The sequence below is a fragment of the Colobus angolensis genome, unplaced genomic scaffold (assembly GCF_000951035.1).
Source record: "Colobus angolensis palliatus isolate OR3802 unplaced genomic scaffold, Cang.pa_1.0 Scaffold126, whole genome shotgun sequence".
NCBI lineage: Eukaryota > Metazoa > Chordata > Mammalia > Primates > Cercopithecidae > Colobus > Colobus angolensis.
The window spans coordinates 8,710,049-8,728,546 of record NW_012113808.1 but is presented as its reverse complement, the minus strand read 5'-3'; the positions used below and the strand labels follow the sequence as shown (position 1 = coordinate 8,728,546).

General features: G+C 44.4%; 1 pseudogene; it reads left to right on the top strand.

Moving 5' to 3' along the window:
* Nucleotides 1-666: 666 nt before the first annotated feature.
* Nucleotides 667-10,335, top strand: LOC105505579 (annotated as a pseudogene).
* Nucleotides 10,336-18,498: the final 8,163 nt, after the last annotated feature.

The window sequence follows — 18,498 nt, the reverse complement described above, 5'->3', positions numbered from 1 at the left end:
GTGATTCCAGGCCTAGAACATAACAGGAATTCTCTCCAGTCTCCCCTCCCACCCAAAAATGTGAAATCCATTTTCATAGTCAATATACGTAAGATTGATGCCTCAGAAACAGCAATAACAAGAAAAGAGAAATCTGTAGACATTCAAGTTAAAATCAGATTTACAAAGAGCCAGTGAAACCCTGAAAGTCACTGAGACACCCTCTTTAGGATCTTCATATACCTCTTACCCCTTTTTAATTAAATATGTGTTTCCCTCAAAGACTAAATATTCAAAATAAACATGGTTTAGTTTAATTTATTTTTTGTTATATATTTTTTAAAACATTGGCATTGTACCATTAAGATCTTCAACTATTTATTTCAAATATGCTCTATTTCAGCTGCATTTTGAGTTATACTTGGGCTAGAACCTGGTCACTAGTAATTACGTACACTATTTCTATGTAGACATATCCCTTGTGAATTCCAAATAACCAACTTGCAAGTGACATTTTGAATTATAACCGTGCTGCAAACTGGGAACACTCTTTAGGTGGCTTTTAAATTTTTTAGAATCCCACAGTGATGATTAAAGATGGCTGCGCCCATGTAATATCACCAGCAACTGATGACCTCTTTCTCCTCCTTGCCTGGCCCCTGTGGTGGCAGGCTGGGCACAAGGACCATGCTGGGCCAGAGCCTCTGAGAAGTTTCTGCAGCACTGAAACAAGGCCAGATTACACCAACAGAGCTCTGTCAAAAATGTCTCTCCCTTATCAAGAAGACCAAGTTTCTAAATGCCTACATTACTGTATCAGAAGAGGAGGCCTTTAAACAAACTGAAGAGTCAGAAAAGAGATCTAAGAATGAACAGTCACTTGGGGATTTAGATGGAATTCCTATTGCAGTAAAAGACAACTTTAGCACATCTGGCATTGAGACAGCATGTGCATCAAACAGGCTGAAAGGTTATATACCACCTTATAATGCTACAGTAGTTCAGAAGTTGTTGGATCAGGGAGAGCTACTAATGGGAAAAACAAATTTAGATGAGTTTGCTATGGGATCTGGAAGCACAGATGGTGTGTTTGGACCAGTTAAAAATCCCTGAGTTATTCAAAACAATATAGAGAAAAGAGGAAGCAGAATCCCCACAGCAAGAATGAAGATTTAGACTGGCTGATAACTGGAGGAAGCTTAGGTGGGACTGCAGTTGCTATGTCGGCGTTCACATGCTATGTGGCTTTAGGATCAGCTACGGGAGGATCGACCAGAAATCCTGCTGCCCACTGCAGGCTTGTTGGTTTCAAACCAAGCTATGGTTTAGTTTCCCATCATGGTCTCATTCCCCTGTTGAATTTGATGAATGTGCCAGGAATCTTAACCAGATGTGTGGATGATGCAGCAGTTGTGTTGAGTGTACTAGCTGGACATGACACCAATGATTGTACCACAGTACAGGACCCTATTCATCCATTCATTTGGTTTGGCAGATGTGAGCAAACTATGTATAGAAATTCCAAAGGAATATCTTGTGCCAGAATTATCAAGTGAAGTACAGTCTTTTTGGTCCAAAGCTATTGACCTCTTTGTGTCGAAGGGGCCAAAGTAATTGAAGTATCCATTCCTCACACCAGTTATTCAATTGTCTGCTATCACGTACTTTGCACATCAGAAGTGACATTAAATATGGCAAGACTTGATGGGCTGCAATATGGTCACAGATGTGACATTGATGTGTCCACTCAATGTGTCCACTCATGGTTGAAGCCATGTATGCTTCAACCAGACAAGAAGGGTTCAATGATGTGCTGAGAGGAAGAATTCTCTCAGGAAACTTTTTCTTATTAAAAGAAAACTGGGAAAATGATTTCATCAAAGCACAGAAAGTGCAACGCCTCATTGCTAATGACTTTGCAAATGCTTTTAACTCTGGAGTAGACGTTTTGCTAACTCCCACCATCTTAAGTGAGGCAGTACCATACTTGGAGTTCATCAAAGAAGACAACAGAACACGAAGTTCCTAGAATGATATTTTTACACAAGCTGTAAATATGGCAGGATTGCCAGCAGTGAGTGTCCCTGCTGCACGCCCAAACCAAGGGTTGCCAGTAGGACTGCAGTTGACTGGACATGCATTTTGTGACCAGCAGCTTCTTACAGTAGCCAAGTGGTTTGAAAAACAAGTACAGTTTCCTGTTATTCAACTTCAGGAACTCATGGATGATTTTTCATCAATGATCACTCAGGGCGCATCACTCAGTAGGGCAGGAAAAAATTTCTGGATTCTTCTCATTCAACCTGAGAGGAAAGGAAGGCCTCTAGAAGCTGAGCTCAAGCTCCCCCTCTGCTTAACCACAGCTCACCATTTGCTTTGCTCCAACACGACTGTTCCATATGACACAAGGAATATCTTCCAAGGCAGTTTCCTCCCAGAGTCCCTAAAGGAAATTAAGAAAATGTAAATGTCCTCTGCTTCTGGCTTTCCCACATCTACCAGGTAGAAGCACGATCTAAGACTCTCCCCACCCGATGTCTTCTCTCCTTCCCAAAATTCATCAGGACCCAAGGGGGAGATTTTCATTTATTTTCCTCTCTGGAATGCACTTCTGCCACTTGTGTTTCTTCTTCTCAGGGCAACAAAACTTCATGCCCAGGTTAATTGCAGAAAACGGTGTCCCCTCTATGCTATGGAATAATCTCTAAGATCTAGTTCAACTAAGCTGGCTTTTAATACACAAAAAAGCCAAAGAAGTTTTGAAAAGCCCTTTCTAATTGGCAAGTCCTGGTTTCACAAAACTACTTAATTTTTAAAAAATCAAACTAAAAGATGTTTTAAAATAATTCCTACTCTGGGCATCAAAAGCTAGTTTTCCTTTTGCATTTCTGTTACAGAAACCCTAATCCTCGTTGAGGCAAATGGATGCTTCTGGCAGCACAGGAAGGGAGACACCTGAAAAAAATGCATGAGGAAAACACTCCAATAAATTGCAAAGAATAAATTCCCAGCACAGTGCTGTCAACACTCTTTTCTTGAGTGTCTAGTATGTGCCAGGCTCCAGGCAAAAGCTACACAGCCAGTGTGGCTCACTCGGGTGTAAGTGGTGTGGAGCACAGATACATAGCTGGTGTAAAAGAGTTCAGTTGGTAATCCACTCTGCCCAGGATTTCAGAGAATTGGTTCTGAAGTATGGATGAAGTGAGACAGAGAGTCAAGGGGAGGAAGGAAGTCCAGACAAACAGAGTGCCATGTAGAAAGGCACAGAAATGTGAAATATCTGCCTCATTCAATTGATTTCAAACAGCCTAATTGGACTCAATGTAGAGAGGTTGGGGAGCAAAGACCATAGCATAAGTGATTTTCATAGCATGAAGAGGAAGAACATGATCAACTTGTGTTTAAGAAAGATCACTCTAGCTTCAGTATGGACAGAGTGGAGAGTGTTGAGAGTAGAGACCAGGAGACTAACTAATAATAGTAACAATAATAACAATTGCCAACACAGTGCTCCCTGTGTGACAGGTATATATTTAATCCTCACAACAATAACAACCCATGAGGTAGGTGCTATTAGTGTCCTCCTTTTACAGGAGACTGAGGCTGAGAGAGGCTCGCCTTCCTAACTGCCTAACAGGCAGTCTGACTCCTGCATTCACATTCTGGCTCTGTTCTTTGCTGGCTGTATGATGCCCGCAGAGCTCAGGCTTTTGCAGCAATCCAGGTCAGGATAATGGTGACCAAGGATTGTGGTAAGCAGAATAAATCCTCGCCTACCAAAGATGTCCACTCCCTAATTCCCAGCACCTGTTACTACATTAGGTTACATGGCAAAAAGGGATTAAGGTTGCAGATGGAAACTTTTAACTCACCTTAAAATACAGAGACTGTTCTGAACTATCTGGGTGGCGCAAAATAATCAAAAGGGTCCTTAAGAGTGGAAAAGGGAGGCAGAAACAAAGGATCAAAGAAAGAAATGTGATCATGAAAGCTAGGCAGAGAGCTATAACATTGCTGGGTGTGGAGATGGGGGAAGGGGCCACAAGCCAAGGACTACAGATGGCCTTTGGAAACTGGAAAAGGCAAAGAAGCAGATTCTCTCCTAGAGCCTCCAGAAAGAAATGCAGCCCTACCAAGTCCTTCATTTTAGCTCAATGAAATCCATATCAGACTTCTAGCCTACACAACTATAAGATAATACATTTGTATTGTTTTCAGCCACTAAGTGTGTGATAAATTGTTATGGCAGCCATAGGAAGTCAATAATAATGACAGTGAAGAAACCACCAATTCAAAGCACACTTTGGAGGTTAAATTCACCTCTAAAGGATTTAGAGATCCAGTAGATAACTAGTGCCTTGCCAGTTGGAACATGGTTCCAGGATGATATGAAAGGAGATGAAATGAACTCAAAAGACTCCATTTTCTCCTCTGAATCTAAAGTCCCTTAACTGATATACTGTGTTTTGATTCCTCCAAAGCATAGTCTCATCCATTTATTCCATACTTTTCTGCTTTTATTAATTTGACTTCTCTCATTCAGACTTTCTGTTTGTATCAACAGCCTCACCAGAAATTCTCTGAATTTTTTCTCTCCATTTTCTCAACCCATAATTACCAGATTCAGACCGTTAGTGGACTGAAAAAGTATCACATCATCCTTGTCTCCTTCTACCTCCTTCTGGTACATTTCCCAGTTTTCTCTTCATATGTTCTCTCAAGAAATAACTCCAATACACTCTTTGATGAGATTTTGCCTAATAAGACACAGACATCCCCCCAGGGGGCTTCCACTCTCGGGGAGCCCAGGCCATCAACACTAACAATAAAGTGTGACATGGTGGAAATACTCAACCTAGTATAAGGAGAGGAGGCCTTCAGAGAAAGCCGCACGCTTCTGCATGGGTGTCTTTAGAAAGCAATTTCCCATCATACTTCTCTCAGCTTTTCTATCTTTTGATTTTGCAAGCAGGAAAATGTCTGCCTAAAAAGCTAAGAACTGGGCTCAGGCGGACTTGACAGAAAAAGTGCTTGCACTTGCACAATGTCAGAATCACACTCACCTAAGGTGACCCAAGCCCTACCTTTCACTGGTCACATCAAAGGAGAAAACATAAAAAGAGGAGATATCCTGGCTTTCTGCTACTTAAATTTGCTTTACAGAGGAAATAAAATAGTTCATTTAATGGGAATAAACATTCAATTTAAAGTTACAGATATATTCTGGGGAAAAAAGTTACCATCTGTTCCCTCTACTTGAATATAAGTTTGTTTTCTATATACAGAATGACTGCATCTATCCAAAAAGTATATGTCGAGCTGAGTGCTGCAACAAAGACATCAGTGACATAGTCCCTGACTTAAAATCTAGGACTTAAAATCTGCTTGAAAAAAAAGACTAAACATACAACCTTGAAGCCCTATAATAATAATAGTCATAATACTTTTTTAGCTCTTTTTATATATGGTTTTATCTACAGTTAAATTATAAAAGCAGGGCAGAACAAGTCTGCAGAATTTCAGAGAAAGGAGCTAGAAGGGGGTCATAGTTCTGGAAGGCTGGAGGGAGGATGCAGTGTCTCAGCTGGACCTGGAAGATGGCCTGGAGAAGCACCAGAAAATCTGAAACATCCAAAACCAGAGAAGTAGGATATTCATGAGAAGGCTGAGGGAACAGTAAATAGATCAGTTTGGCCAAAACGAAGGTTACAAGGGGAGGTGTTCCTGGATCATGGAAGACTCCCACACTTTTCAAAAGGGGTATTTGCTGGGAGCATCAGAAACCACACATGACCATGGTACAGTTTTCTTACATATCCATTTTCTCTGAAGCTTTGGAAAGTTCAGTCTGTAAACTTGTTTTACGTATTATTTTCATAGAAATGCAAACATTGGTATATTTTTAAGTAAAATAATAGAAATTTGCATGAATGTTTAAGATAAAAACATTTCAAAGAATGTTGTCCCTTGCAGCAGGACCTCAAACCCTGAACGTTCACCTTTCCAGACTCTTTCTGCTCCCTCACCGCCAACCTCAGACAATTGATAAGCTCAGTCAGGTGCAACTCCTCTCCTTTCCCAGTGTGACTCCTCTCCCGCCGGCGGACACTGTGCCAGCTCAGGTTCTTATCAGTTCTCACTCAGGTTATTGCAGTTGAATCCTACCTGGACCTGCTGCCTCCCCATCATTCCTTCCTCCTCTCCTTCTACACTATGCCCAGGGTTCCAGGGTTGTCTTTCTTTCTTCTTCATTTTTTTTTTTTTAATTTTGTTTGTTTGTTTGTTTTGAGATGGAGTCTCGCTCTGTCGCCCAGGCTAGAGTGCAATGGCGCGATCTTGGCTCACTGCAACCTCTGCCTACAGATGTGAGCCATGCGAGCCACCGCACCTGGTGTCCTTCTGGTAGTTTTTTTTTGTTTGTTTTTTTGTTTTTGAGACAGAGTCTCACTCTGTTGCCCAGGCTGGAGTGCAATGGCCCAATCTAGGCTCACTGGAACCTCCACCTCCCAGATTCAAGTGATTCTCCTGCCTCAGCCTCCTGAGTAGCTGGGACTACAGGCGTGTGCCACCATGCCTACTTAATTTTTGTATTTTTAGTAGAGATGAGGTTTCACCATGTTGGCCAGGATGGTCTAGTTCTCTTGACCTCGTGATCTGCCTGCCTCAGCCTCTCAAAGTGCTGGGATTACAGGTGTGAGCCACCCCACCAGGGTTGTCTTTCTAGAAAGAAAATGGAATCATACAGCTGTAGCCCTTTTTGTCTCATCTCCACCTTTCACCTGTGCTCCAGCTACAGCAACTCCCACCCACCCCATCAACAGTCACCCCAGGAAGTTCCCTGGCTGGACTTTGTTGTACCACATCCGTCCTGCACACACTGTCCTCGTCCACCTGACAAACACCTCATATGTTGAGAAAACATTTCCTGCAAACATTGCTCCAACAGTTTGCCTCCTCATACCACACTATCCTTAGAGAAACCAAAACCTCAATAAATTCTCTTGAAGGGACTTTCTTTTCTTCTATTCCTGGAATAACTTATTATCCTCCATGTTTTTTAGCTCTATTTCCAGGCTTTCTTGAGAGTCACCAGAAATCTGCCAATATTTTATTATCTGAGAAATACTTCTGAGGCAACAGAAACAGGACACTGTCTTTTAGATCTTTTATCTTCCACATAGCCAATCCCAAAGCACGAATCATTTAAAATGGCTCAATCAATATATATAACTGGCTTACTATGATGTGTTGGGAATTTTTTTAGGTGCCGAGGATAAAGAGATGAGTGAGACACAACCCTGCATTGACAACTTTTTTTTTTTTTTTTTTTTTTTTTTTTGAGACAGACTCTCACTCTGTTGCCCAGGCTGGAGTGTAGTGGTGTGATCTCAGCTCACTGCAACCTCTGCCTCCTGGGTTCAAGCAGTTCTCCTGCCTCAGCCTCCCATGTAGCTGGATTACAGGCATGCACCACCATACCTGGCTAGTTTCTGTATTTTTAGTAGAGACGGGGTTTCACCATGTTGGCCAGGCTGGTCTCGAGCTCCTGACCTCAAGCGATCTGCCTGCCTCAGCTTCCCAAAATGCTGGTATTACAGGCATGTGCCACTGCCCCCAGATGAGAAATTAACAGTTTTCTAAGTATCTCTATTTCCAGCCCATGCCCAGACCCAATTCTTAGCTATCACGGAATATGGGTCTCACTCAGTCACTGGTTGCACCAGGAAACAGGCCTGAGAGAGCCCCAAAGAGAAAGCTACTCAGTGAGTCTAACCACACGGAAAGAATCCTACCTCACCACCACGCAAAGACAGTGGTTTTGCTTTGAAATAACAGGTTTTTGGGCCCTGGCTTCTCCCCTTGATTCTTCTGTGATAATCCACTTCGCAGGGTCTCTTGCAGTACGGAACAGGTAGAGCCAGGTACTCCCAGTTCAAAAACAACTTTATTTTCTCTGAATAGAGATCTTTCAAAAGAATAAACATAACTTGATCATTATAATTTAAGCCTCAGTATTCTCTTTAGCTTGGTACTAGTCAACATGGTTATCAGTCTTCTCTGGTTATCCCTGCCTCAACTCAAATTTTTTTGCTTGATCTATTCTTCCTTGCCCATAACCAACCACACCCACCTTCTTAATTATTCCATTCCCATAAAACAGTGCCAGAGTAACTTCTTTCAGGTATGAAGTGACAAGTTTCCTTCTGCTTGACTGTCATGGAAACTGCTTTCTCCATGGTTACTGGGACCCTGATCTGGTCTGGGTCTCAGATTCTGCCCGTGAAGTCTTCTGAACTCATCTGTTACTTTTCTGGCATTCCGCCAAAGGATTTTGTCCAGGAAGATATCTTTACCCGATCTTATTCGTTTCTTCATCTTCCTCACAATGTTTAAGCTTCTAAAACCCCCACCAGAACTCAGCCAGCCAGCTAAAGTTTATAGAGTCCCTGATAGGGATAAAAAAAAATTAATAACTATGGGCAAAGCAGAAGTAGGAGCAGGTCAATTGCATCAGTCACCACCTTAACTAAATACTAGAGAAAGAGATTAAAGGAGATACTGTAACCTGAATCCATGAGCCCAAATGAGTGCCCGAGAAGTGTATGAGACATTGGGCTTTGGGTTAGAGAGCTGGTACATTTGTGTCCCTGGAAAAATCAGCTCTACCAGCCAAAAGACAAAGGCGTTTCATCAGTTTCATGAGACATCTTTCTCTGACAGCTGCCTAGGATTATCTCTTATCCTTGAAACCAGAGGGCTTAGGTAGTTCTGGTCAGCTCTGCCACGGACGTATAGCCAGTATCTCTACAGGAACATTTAAGAGCTTTTGAGTCTTTGTCAATATCATCTGGTAAAAGGCCCATGGACTCCTTGCTAACACAAATGTTGATCCACTAAAGATTGAATGGGATGGTCATGGACCCTCTTCAACCCCTTATGAACCTCATTCTCCTCTTATTTTGCTAATAGTTCCTAAGTTGATTAATTGATCAGGTAAATCCAACCAGACTAAATTCTCAAAGAGCAAAAATATATGTAATCATTGTTCTGTGTTTTCCCCAACAATTAGGGCCATTCTAGGCACACAGTGGCCTGAGACTCACAGTAAGTCATCTGATGTTGCCCCTTTGATGGTACCCACAGCTGCCCTCACCAACCTTACGAGTGCTCATTTTGACCCTCCATCTTCTCAAAAACTCCCTCTGCAGGCTCAATATTTGTTTAAACATAAGCAAATCTACACACTTCAGCTGACTCAGGGTTGCAGATTGATAGGAATTTATTCTGGACTCATCATAAACGCTTGTATTGTAAATATGATTTAGCACTTAACCATGAATCATCCTGCATTGTTCTCCAGTTGCGTGCACTTCTCGAACAACAGACTTGCATGGTTGTAAAGAGCTCTGACTTTGAACTGACATAGTTCAAATCCTAACTTCCCAACTGACAGTAGAATAAATTAAAATACCTGTAATATTTTACAGTGTTACTGTGAGATTACATAAACTAGCGCACATCAAATACTGTGTCCGGCACAGAATAAAGCTCTCTAAGTGCCAGTCTTATAATCCCCAAGTGGGGCAAGGAACATCTTGCACTCCTCATTTTCCCCTTATAATCTAAGCACACAATAAATGCTAGGCACACAATGGGTGTTTAATACATGCTGACCGACTGATTGAATAACTTCCCCAATATGGCATCCTTCCAAGGCTGATTAAAAACATTTCTGCGCAGGCCAGGCGCGGTGGCTCAAGCCTGTAATCCCAGCACTTTGGGAGGCCGAGACGGGCGGATCACGAGGTCAGGAGATCGAGACCATCCTGGCTAACACGGTGAAACCCCGTCTCTACTAAAAATACAAAAACTAGCCAGGCGAGGTGGCGAGCGCCTGTAGTCCCAGCTACTCGGGAGGCTGAGGCAGGAGAATGGCGTAAACCCAGGAGGCGGAGCTTGCAGTGAGCTGAGATCTGGCCACTGCACTCCAGTCGGGGCGACAGAGCGAGACTCCGCCTCAAAAAAAAAAAACATTTCTGCGCAAGAATTCTATGAAAATAGTTACAGCTGCTATTTAGGCTCACATTTTGACTCATTATCCCATTGCCCTCCTCTCCATCACATACTCCTTTAAAGTAAGAAAGAATTCCCCGTGCTGTTCCAGTGGCTACAGGTCTCAAGGCTGCAGCAGTGAGTCAGCAGCTCACCCTGCGGCTGGCAGCTCAGACCCAACGGCGGCCCACTGTGCTCAGTGTGTCCTGCAGCAGCCACGGGTATTCTCAAGGATACTGCAGCATCCCACCTGGGGCACTGCAGTTATCTTGGGTCCATGCCTCACTGCAGCTTGAAGCCTGATGCTGATGAGTGTGCAGAAGAGCTGCTTCACTTCAGCTGCCTTTAAGGCCCTGGCCACTTCTGGTCCCCAAAGCCTACAGTTAAAGAATCAGAGCACGTTCCTGCCAAACAGGATCCTCAATAGTGCAGTCTGGCAGCCATCTGCATACTGGCCAAAGCACATGGAAAGCTGTGTCCACTGGTCTGAAGAGCATCATTTTTATTACTAACTGTGCCTAGCCAAACCTTGAGCAAGGGAGTAGGAAGATTGGGAAGGAGAGTCCTCTGAGCAGGGCACTTATGTGAGCCCCTTAGGGCCTAAATGTGCTTGTTTGGGCTGAAGGGAAAACAGACTCTATCTATTTTCTCTTGATGAGACAGTGCACTCCTTGAGAGCAAAGACTGTGTGGGGTTCCAAAGGTATCCCCGGTGCCTAGCCTGCACATAGGAGGTTCTCAATTCATGTTGACAGCTATGTGCCTAGCCTGTACATAGGAGGTTCTCAATTCATGGCTGATGAATGGCCAAGCCCATCAAGTAGGAGTGCAATACTGCAGTTTCCTCCCATGTCCCTGGAACACCACCACCTGTCCCCCACCATGATTCCTCCCTCCTCACCTCTACCGCATGTTTCCAGTGCCCCAGGAGCAAAGGAAGAGCTCCCTCTCTCTCCCCATTGGAACCTGGTCTTTGAAGTTGCCTCCCACCTTAGAAGCCAGAAGAGAGTCTTTGATGGAAGGCACACAGCTGTTCTAGCAACTGAAAGGAGATCATAGGTACATATATATATATATATATATTGATTGTGATACTTCTGAGGGATCTATCTCAGTTCCCAGAAGAGGACACTGGCATGGCTTTTTCACTGGGCATAGTCACTATGAGCTTCAATGATTGAAATGGAAATTAAAGTGAAAGGGTTTCCTCAGTCCCCAATAATGTATGTTTCTGTTTTGCCTTATACAAATTTCCCCCCAAGAGCTATTCTATTTGATAGCCTGCCTCTCTTCTCTCTCTCTTCACTTTCTCTCTCTCTCTGTCTGTCTCTTTCTCCCTCTTTCTCTCTCTCACACACATATACATGCTATGTAAGTTATTGACTACTACTGAAAATCAAAGCAAGAGTGAGGACCAGAGGTAAGTGACCTGCCTAAGTCTCAGAGCCAGTGAGCGGCCTTACTAGACTCATGAATTCCAATCCAGTGATCTTTTCACTTCATTATGAAATTGTTTTGTTTTGGTTTTTTGTTCATTTGTTTGTTTTTGTTTTGTTTTTACTTTTCTTTAATGTCTTCAAAGGAGAGCTAATGTCAGGTTTTTCCTCACTGAGACGTTGCAACATCTCCCAGGTAAAAGCTGAGTCCTCCAGGTAAGACATTCTCCCAGATCCTGCTTCGTTGTTGTTGTTGTTGCTGTTGTTTGCATTTCCCTTGGATGCTGTCTCACCTAAAATGGCAGGGAGGACCCCGGATCTCTCACCTTCCCACGTAATGAGTGGTAAGTATACTTATCACACACAGAGATGGAGTGACTCTTCCTTACCACAATCTGAAGCCCAGACAGATACAGTCATCATTTGTGACAATGAAGATTTTCCTTTGCAAATGCAGCAACTTACCGGTAAAATTGTGGAAAAGAGGCTGTGTGTGTTCACCTTGGTCGGTGCTGCAGCCCAAGCCCAGCTGGCACCTCTAGGGCGCATTCAAGTGAGGGAATAGTTATACTTGGCAGGCAGTCCTGATCAGCCATTTTTGCCCGGGTCTCTTTGGTTGCCTTCAGACTGCAGAGATCTTACTCAGTTTGCATCCCCCGCACAGCCTGCAAGCCGAGCTGCAGCCATCAATCTGTTTCAGGAGAAAGAGCGCCACCTGCTGTCTCTGGACTGCAAGACCATGTTTCTTTGGAAACCGCAGTGATGTTCTTTCTAAGCAGCTCAGCGCCTAAAGAGATCTGCTCTCCACAGCGAGGGGAGAAAATGGCACCTGTGAAATTCGTACCGACACCCCATGTCACACTGTGAACCAGTGACTCTCCCAGGAAAACCCTGGACGAGCCCTGCAGCACACATCCTTCTCCTTTCTTACAGTTTCATTTCTCCCCTCCAGCTTAGAACAGATGGAAGTCTCAGAGGCTGGTCGTTCAGCTGAGCATCTGAATGTAAAGAGACATGCTCAAGGTCACACAGAGACCCCGTTCTAGACCCAAGACAGACTTCTCCCACGCCAAGTACAGGCTGGGTCGAATTTATGCATTTCAGATTTCTTCCTCTTTGCCCGCAGTAGAAATTTTGCAACAGAATTTTCTTCACTGCTGCTTTGCTGATTTCACCTATGCTGGTCGCAGCTACAGTCCCCTCTCTCTTCCATATTATCTTTTGTAGTATAGCTGTTTATGTTCAAATGTTAGCTCCCCTATTAGAGCCCAAGTCTCTTGAAAGGAGGCCAATACCTGATTAATCTTCACAGTCTTTTGGAGGACTTCCTGCTAGTTGAGCATCTGGGGACTTAGCTCCCCATGCCCTATTTCTTCTCAAGGGCCTCGGAAATCAAATCCACTCTCCTGGTCTTTTTAAAGCTGTCATCATCTACTGCTGTCTTAGGGGTCCTGTTTCCCCAAGACTGACTGAAAAGGACACAAGCTCTCTGGCTTCTCACTTAATATCTTCTTTCCTGTTCGCCACCCCTCAAAAAAAATTGCATCAGCCCTTACTATTTTAAAAGTTTTATTTCTAATCACCACCAGCAAATAGATGAGATAACAAATACAACAGTCTTTGTAATTGACAAAGTTTCCTGAGATTTTTCTGAATAATTATCTCCTAAAACAAAAGAAAATACTCAATTGTGAACCCTACTTATCTTTGCTCTCATCCCACCCCCCAAAAAAGAACCTTGAGAGTGGAGCTGCAAGTTTACAGCCTCAGGCCAGGAAACTCAGTGCCGTGATTTCCACCAAAGGAGGCTCCACAGCCATAGAGCATCACATAACCAATCTGCCTCATCCTCCTCATCTGTAAAATGGTCAGAATCAAAGTGTTTGCTCATAGGAAAATCCTTGTTTGAGGATTAAATGAGGTCATTTAATCCCCAGTGTGGCATATAGCAAAAATTAAGTCCAAGGTCAATGGTCATTTAATTGATTAGGTAATTTATTTCATTAAACAAACCTGATGACAAGAGAATAGAACATAAAGGACAAAAATCTTCAAGGAAAGTAGCAGGGGCTCAGCTAAAGTATAAGGAGTAATAATTTGGGGGATGTGCCAGAGAGTACCAGGAGGAGAGATGCCTTGAAAAGACGGTGGGGGAGAGAAAGAGAAGAGTCCAGAGAGCTCATCATTTCACTTCAAAACAAGATGGTTATAAAGCAAAATCCAGGCCTTCCGTTCTGCTTCCAGGTCCCATCCATGGAGCTTCATCCACAGGCATCTGGGCCACCTCTCTCACTAGAGAAGGGAGACAGTGCTGCTGTCCTGGCTGACTTCGGCTCCATTAATCCACTCCCTTGCCTTCCATTCTCCTTGCAGGCTGCGTGTGCTGAAGGCCTCTTGCACTTCTGTGCTATCCCAACTTGCAGTAATCACATGGGGTTGTATATCCAGTGTGTAGCACAGGCTTTCTGTAGCAGGTCCTAGGTCTGTTGCCTGAGGGCAGCACTGCCCTCCCCAGCCCCTACACCTGCCATGGTGGCTGTCTTGCCAACAGCATCTCCCTTCAGGGTTCATCTTATTTTCTTCTGATGAACAAGCAAACGCAACCAGACTCTCCGTAGGTGTAAGTTGGCATGCACATTTGGCAGGGAGGGTGGATTTCTCAGGGACATTCCATTACTCACTCTCATGCCCAACCCACCCTGTGCTGAGGCAGCAGAACCTTCTCCCTCATCAAGCATTAAGGACGTCCATTCGCCAGGCAGCTGGTAGTGAGCAGGGAGGTGAGAAAGGGGGTCTTTCTGAGAAGCAGGCTAGCAGGTGAGCCACCTGGAGACACTTAGGGGAGGTAGGTCTATTTTTCTCCACCCAATGTCACTGAAGAACCCATTCACACCCTAAATGGGCTAAGAAAGCCATGTGGTAAAATGCTGATGTCAACTAGATTGGCATCTTGGACAAGCCCTAGAATGAAGCTCAGGGAATGAAGCAATGTGTTTCTAAGCAGGACCCTCAGCTCCTGCATCCCGAGTCTATAATCTCAGTCTCAATTTTGCCAGAGTTGCAAAAACCATGAAATGGCCTCACGTGTAACTCACAAGTAGCCCATCGACTGCCCATCAACCTTGAGATAGAGATAAAGCTCCTTGATATGAAGGTTACAACTACTTTGGAAATACGTTTTATAAGTAATCACACATTTTATTTCTGTATTTTGATTGTTTTCATAAAACTATAACCCTCTTAAGGTAATTTTGACAAGTCCCAGGGGATTTTTCTGTGGTCATCTGTGCCTAGCCTGTGTTGAACACTCAGTATATTTCAGCCCCTGTGTCCCCAGTGGTTCAGGCTAGAGTTGTGTCTCCTTCCTCATGCAGCAGTGGTGTGATACCTGTTCAGCTTATTCAGGAACACAAATGTGAAGGTCACTGCTACAGAACTACAACTGTGAAGGTCACTGCTACAGAACCATGGTTGTCCAGTGTTGGCAGTTACCTTAATTACTTAGAGACTTGGAGCGTTTGTTAAAATTAGAGATGCTCATCCTATACTACTGAATTTGAATCTATGATGATGAGTAGTTTTAAGAGGTTCCCAGGGGGTTCCGATGCACCCAAAGTTTGACAGCTGCACTCTAGCCCCTGGCTACTCAAAATGTGGTCAACAGACCAGCCGCATCCATACCTAGAAGCATGTTAGAAATGCAAGCTCTCTGGCCCCACCTCAGACTTCCTGAGTCAGAATTTATATTTTCACAAGATCCCAGGTGATTCATTTGCATGTTGAAGTTTGAGAAGCACTGCCCTAGGACAAAGGCTATAACATCCTAGCAATCTGAGGTAAGTAAATAGGATTTCCTCCTCATTTTCAGGGTGAATGACTGCTGCCAGTGTAGTGACTGTTTGCCTTGCCTGCTGGATAACAGAACCCAAAGACATGCAGGGGGAGCAGCTAGTTGATCAGAACCTTCTAAACAACCTTCAAATTCTCCTGTCCTACCCACTCTTGTGCCTTGCCCCTAATCAGTGATGTTAGAGACCCAGAGATGGTGAAGGGGATATACCCAGACAACGTGGCAGCCTGAAGTCTGGGTCCAAATCTCAGCTCTGCTGCTTTCTAGCAGGGCAGCCATGAAAAAAAAAATCACATCACCCTTCCGATGCTTAGTTTCTGTACATGTAGAGGACATCTGAAGGGTTCACAAAGATCATTCCAGCTCTTCATGTAACTCATCCTTCCCCGTCCATTTCACACATATGAAAAGTCACAGCTGGAAGGGATCTTCGATCACCTGGTCCAAACTCCTTCCTTGCTGTCCCCAACTCATACATGGGGAACCTGGGCCAGCCAGACAACTCATGAAAGGGCAGAACCCTGACTAGAACCTAGAGCTTCCAAGGCCAAGTTCAGCGTGCTTTGCACCATACAGTGACTAGGACATCATTCTTGGGTTGGGTGGTTGAGGAAACGTATTCTGAGACAGAGATTTGCATGCAGGATGTTTACTACATGTTTATGTTTACTGGGGAGTGCTCTCGGAAATAACATCTTTAAGGGAGTGAGAGGAGTAAGACTGGGCAGAAGGAGAAGATGAATCATACAGGAAATCCAGGAGCTGGGATGTGCTACAAGGTTGTCCTGAATCAAGACAAAGGAACTGGGCCTTTGTATTCCACACCAACCAGTAGGGGTAATCTTTATAGATGGACTCAGAAGGGAGCCATTGGCCATCCATCAATATTCCCAGCAATCAGGGGACAAGTAGCTCTGTTCTGTATGGGAAATCTGGGCAGCACACCCCAGCATCGTGGACAGCACACCCTTTGCACCACCAGCTCACTTGCCTCACAGCCTAAGTGTGCCCTTTCTGGGAGCAACTTCACTGTTATTCTGGCTGCTGTCTTCACCTGGGGAAATTCTCAGTGGGAGATTAGTAGGACCAACCACTATACTGCTCTGATCTTAAGGCTGCCACTGAATCTTGCTCTGCCCCTCCTCTACTATCCTTTCCAGAGTCCTCTCGCCCTTGGCCCACACTGCTGCTGGCCTACATGCCTGGTGGGGTGACTCGAGCCCTCATAACTGAGGACACTGAGCCCCTGGTCACCACATTTTTCTCTGGCCGTGGCTGCTACACTTGTCCATGTACCTCAAATTTGGCAGGGGAGTACCAAGAGACACCCCAATGTAGCCCCTGAATGCCAAACAGATTATCTCTTGCCATCTTTAAATAACAGCAGCACTACTTCTTGCTGATATCAGGGCCAATGGCTCCTGCCAGTGTGGAGACTCCTTTCCCTGCCTGCTGAATATCTTGGTACAAGGAGCTAGAAGAGAGATGGCAATAACAGCTTCAAGTATAATGGGCGCTTGTCATATACCTCGATGGAAGCCTTCTCCTTCTGGGAACCAGCACCTCTAGACCCATGGAGTCTCCTGCTGGGAGGATGGAGAGCACAGGATCCACCATGACTCACTGGGAGGGATGGTAAGCAGGGCCACTCCCACATTCACCCCTCAATTCCAGGACCCATGAATTCCACCCTTTGCAGCACAGCCCCCTATGGTGGTGGCTGATTTACAAGGTATACCACATTGTCACCTGAATCCTTAATACCATGGCTCTTCTACCCTCATACCCATTGCTCAGGCACTGGAATGGCTGAAGACTGCGACTGGCTGATGTCAACTGGCAGAGTCATTCTGTCTACATGGTTATCTGGTGCCTCTTCCACGGTAGCTGCTGTCAGGTGGCATTGACATGCAATACATAGACTCCAGCGCTTTGTGCTCACTCCCATTGCCCATCCCCACGCTCTTCCCCAGCCCCTGACACCGGCCATTTGATCTTTTTCTTTCCAGACCCCTGACCAACCAGCCAAGTCATTCACTGCTCCTCATGAGCTGATATACATTTGTACTTTAGTCTACTTCTCTTTCCACACAGAAGAATGACTAGGTCTACCTCCCAAAGCTCTGCCTATTGAGAGAATTTCCTCTCATCTCTGTCTTTCAGAGACACCCCCAAGTGGAACTTTAGTTCACAGCAGTCCATTTTCAAACTGGAACCCACGTACAAAGCCAACCCATCTGTGACCCAACTTGACCTTTTTTCTCCTCTCTAAGCTGTTCATCAGGGAGCCTCCACTGCAGCCATAGGCATGGGTACTTGCTGAGGGAGAGGAAACAATAGTGGTGATGTGGGGGTCTGAACCACTTGTTCATGTAGCTCCTGGTGATCTCTGGCTCTGCTTGTACTTGATACTGAATGCATCTTAGAGACTCACCTGAAAGAGCCCAGCTCATGAGGGGTGGCTCTCTTCAGCCACAGTAATTGCCTGAAGAGGGACTCGGCTGAGTCCTCAGCAGCCAACACTTTGACAGCTGGGGGAGTGAGTACCTCGTCCTTAAAGGGGAAATTAGGAAAGTGCATTACAGAACCCACATCAGCATCGAATCTCCAACACAAGTCTATGAAGAAGCTAGAGATGGCATGAATACCTCCATCTTGCAGATCAAGAATCTGAAGTATCACAAGGTTAAACAACTTCTTCAGTTCCTGGAAAATCAATCCAGCATCAGAACAACAGTGTCTGAACCAGGACTGTCCAATAGGAATACAAGGTGAGTCACATATATAATGCTAAATTTTCTAGTAACAATATTATGAATAATAAGAAGAAACAGGAGGAATTCATTTCAATACTAAATCATGTTTATCCCAATATATCCCAACTGTTATCATTTCAATATGCAATCAATATCTGTAAATTAATGGACACTTTACATTGTTCTTGTCATACAAAGTCTTTGACATCTGGCCCGTATTTCATGTTCACAGCACATCCCAGTGTGAACTAGTCACAATACAAGTGTTCAATGGCCACACGTGCCTAGTGACAACCGTATTGGAACCCATAGCTCCAGACTCTGTCCAATTCTCTGTGCTATCTTCTCAAGGTACTCCTTCCTCAGAAGGAGCCTAGATCTGGAGGGCGATGTTTGGGCAACAATCCTGCTTTGGGTGAAAAGCT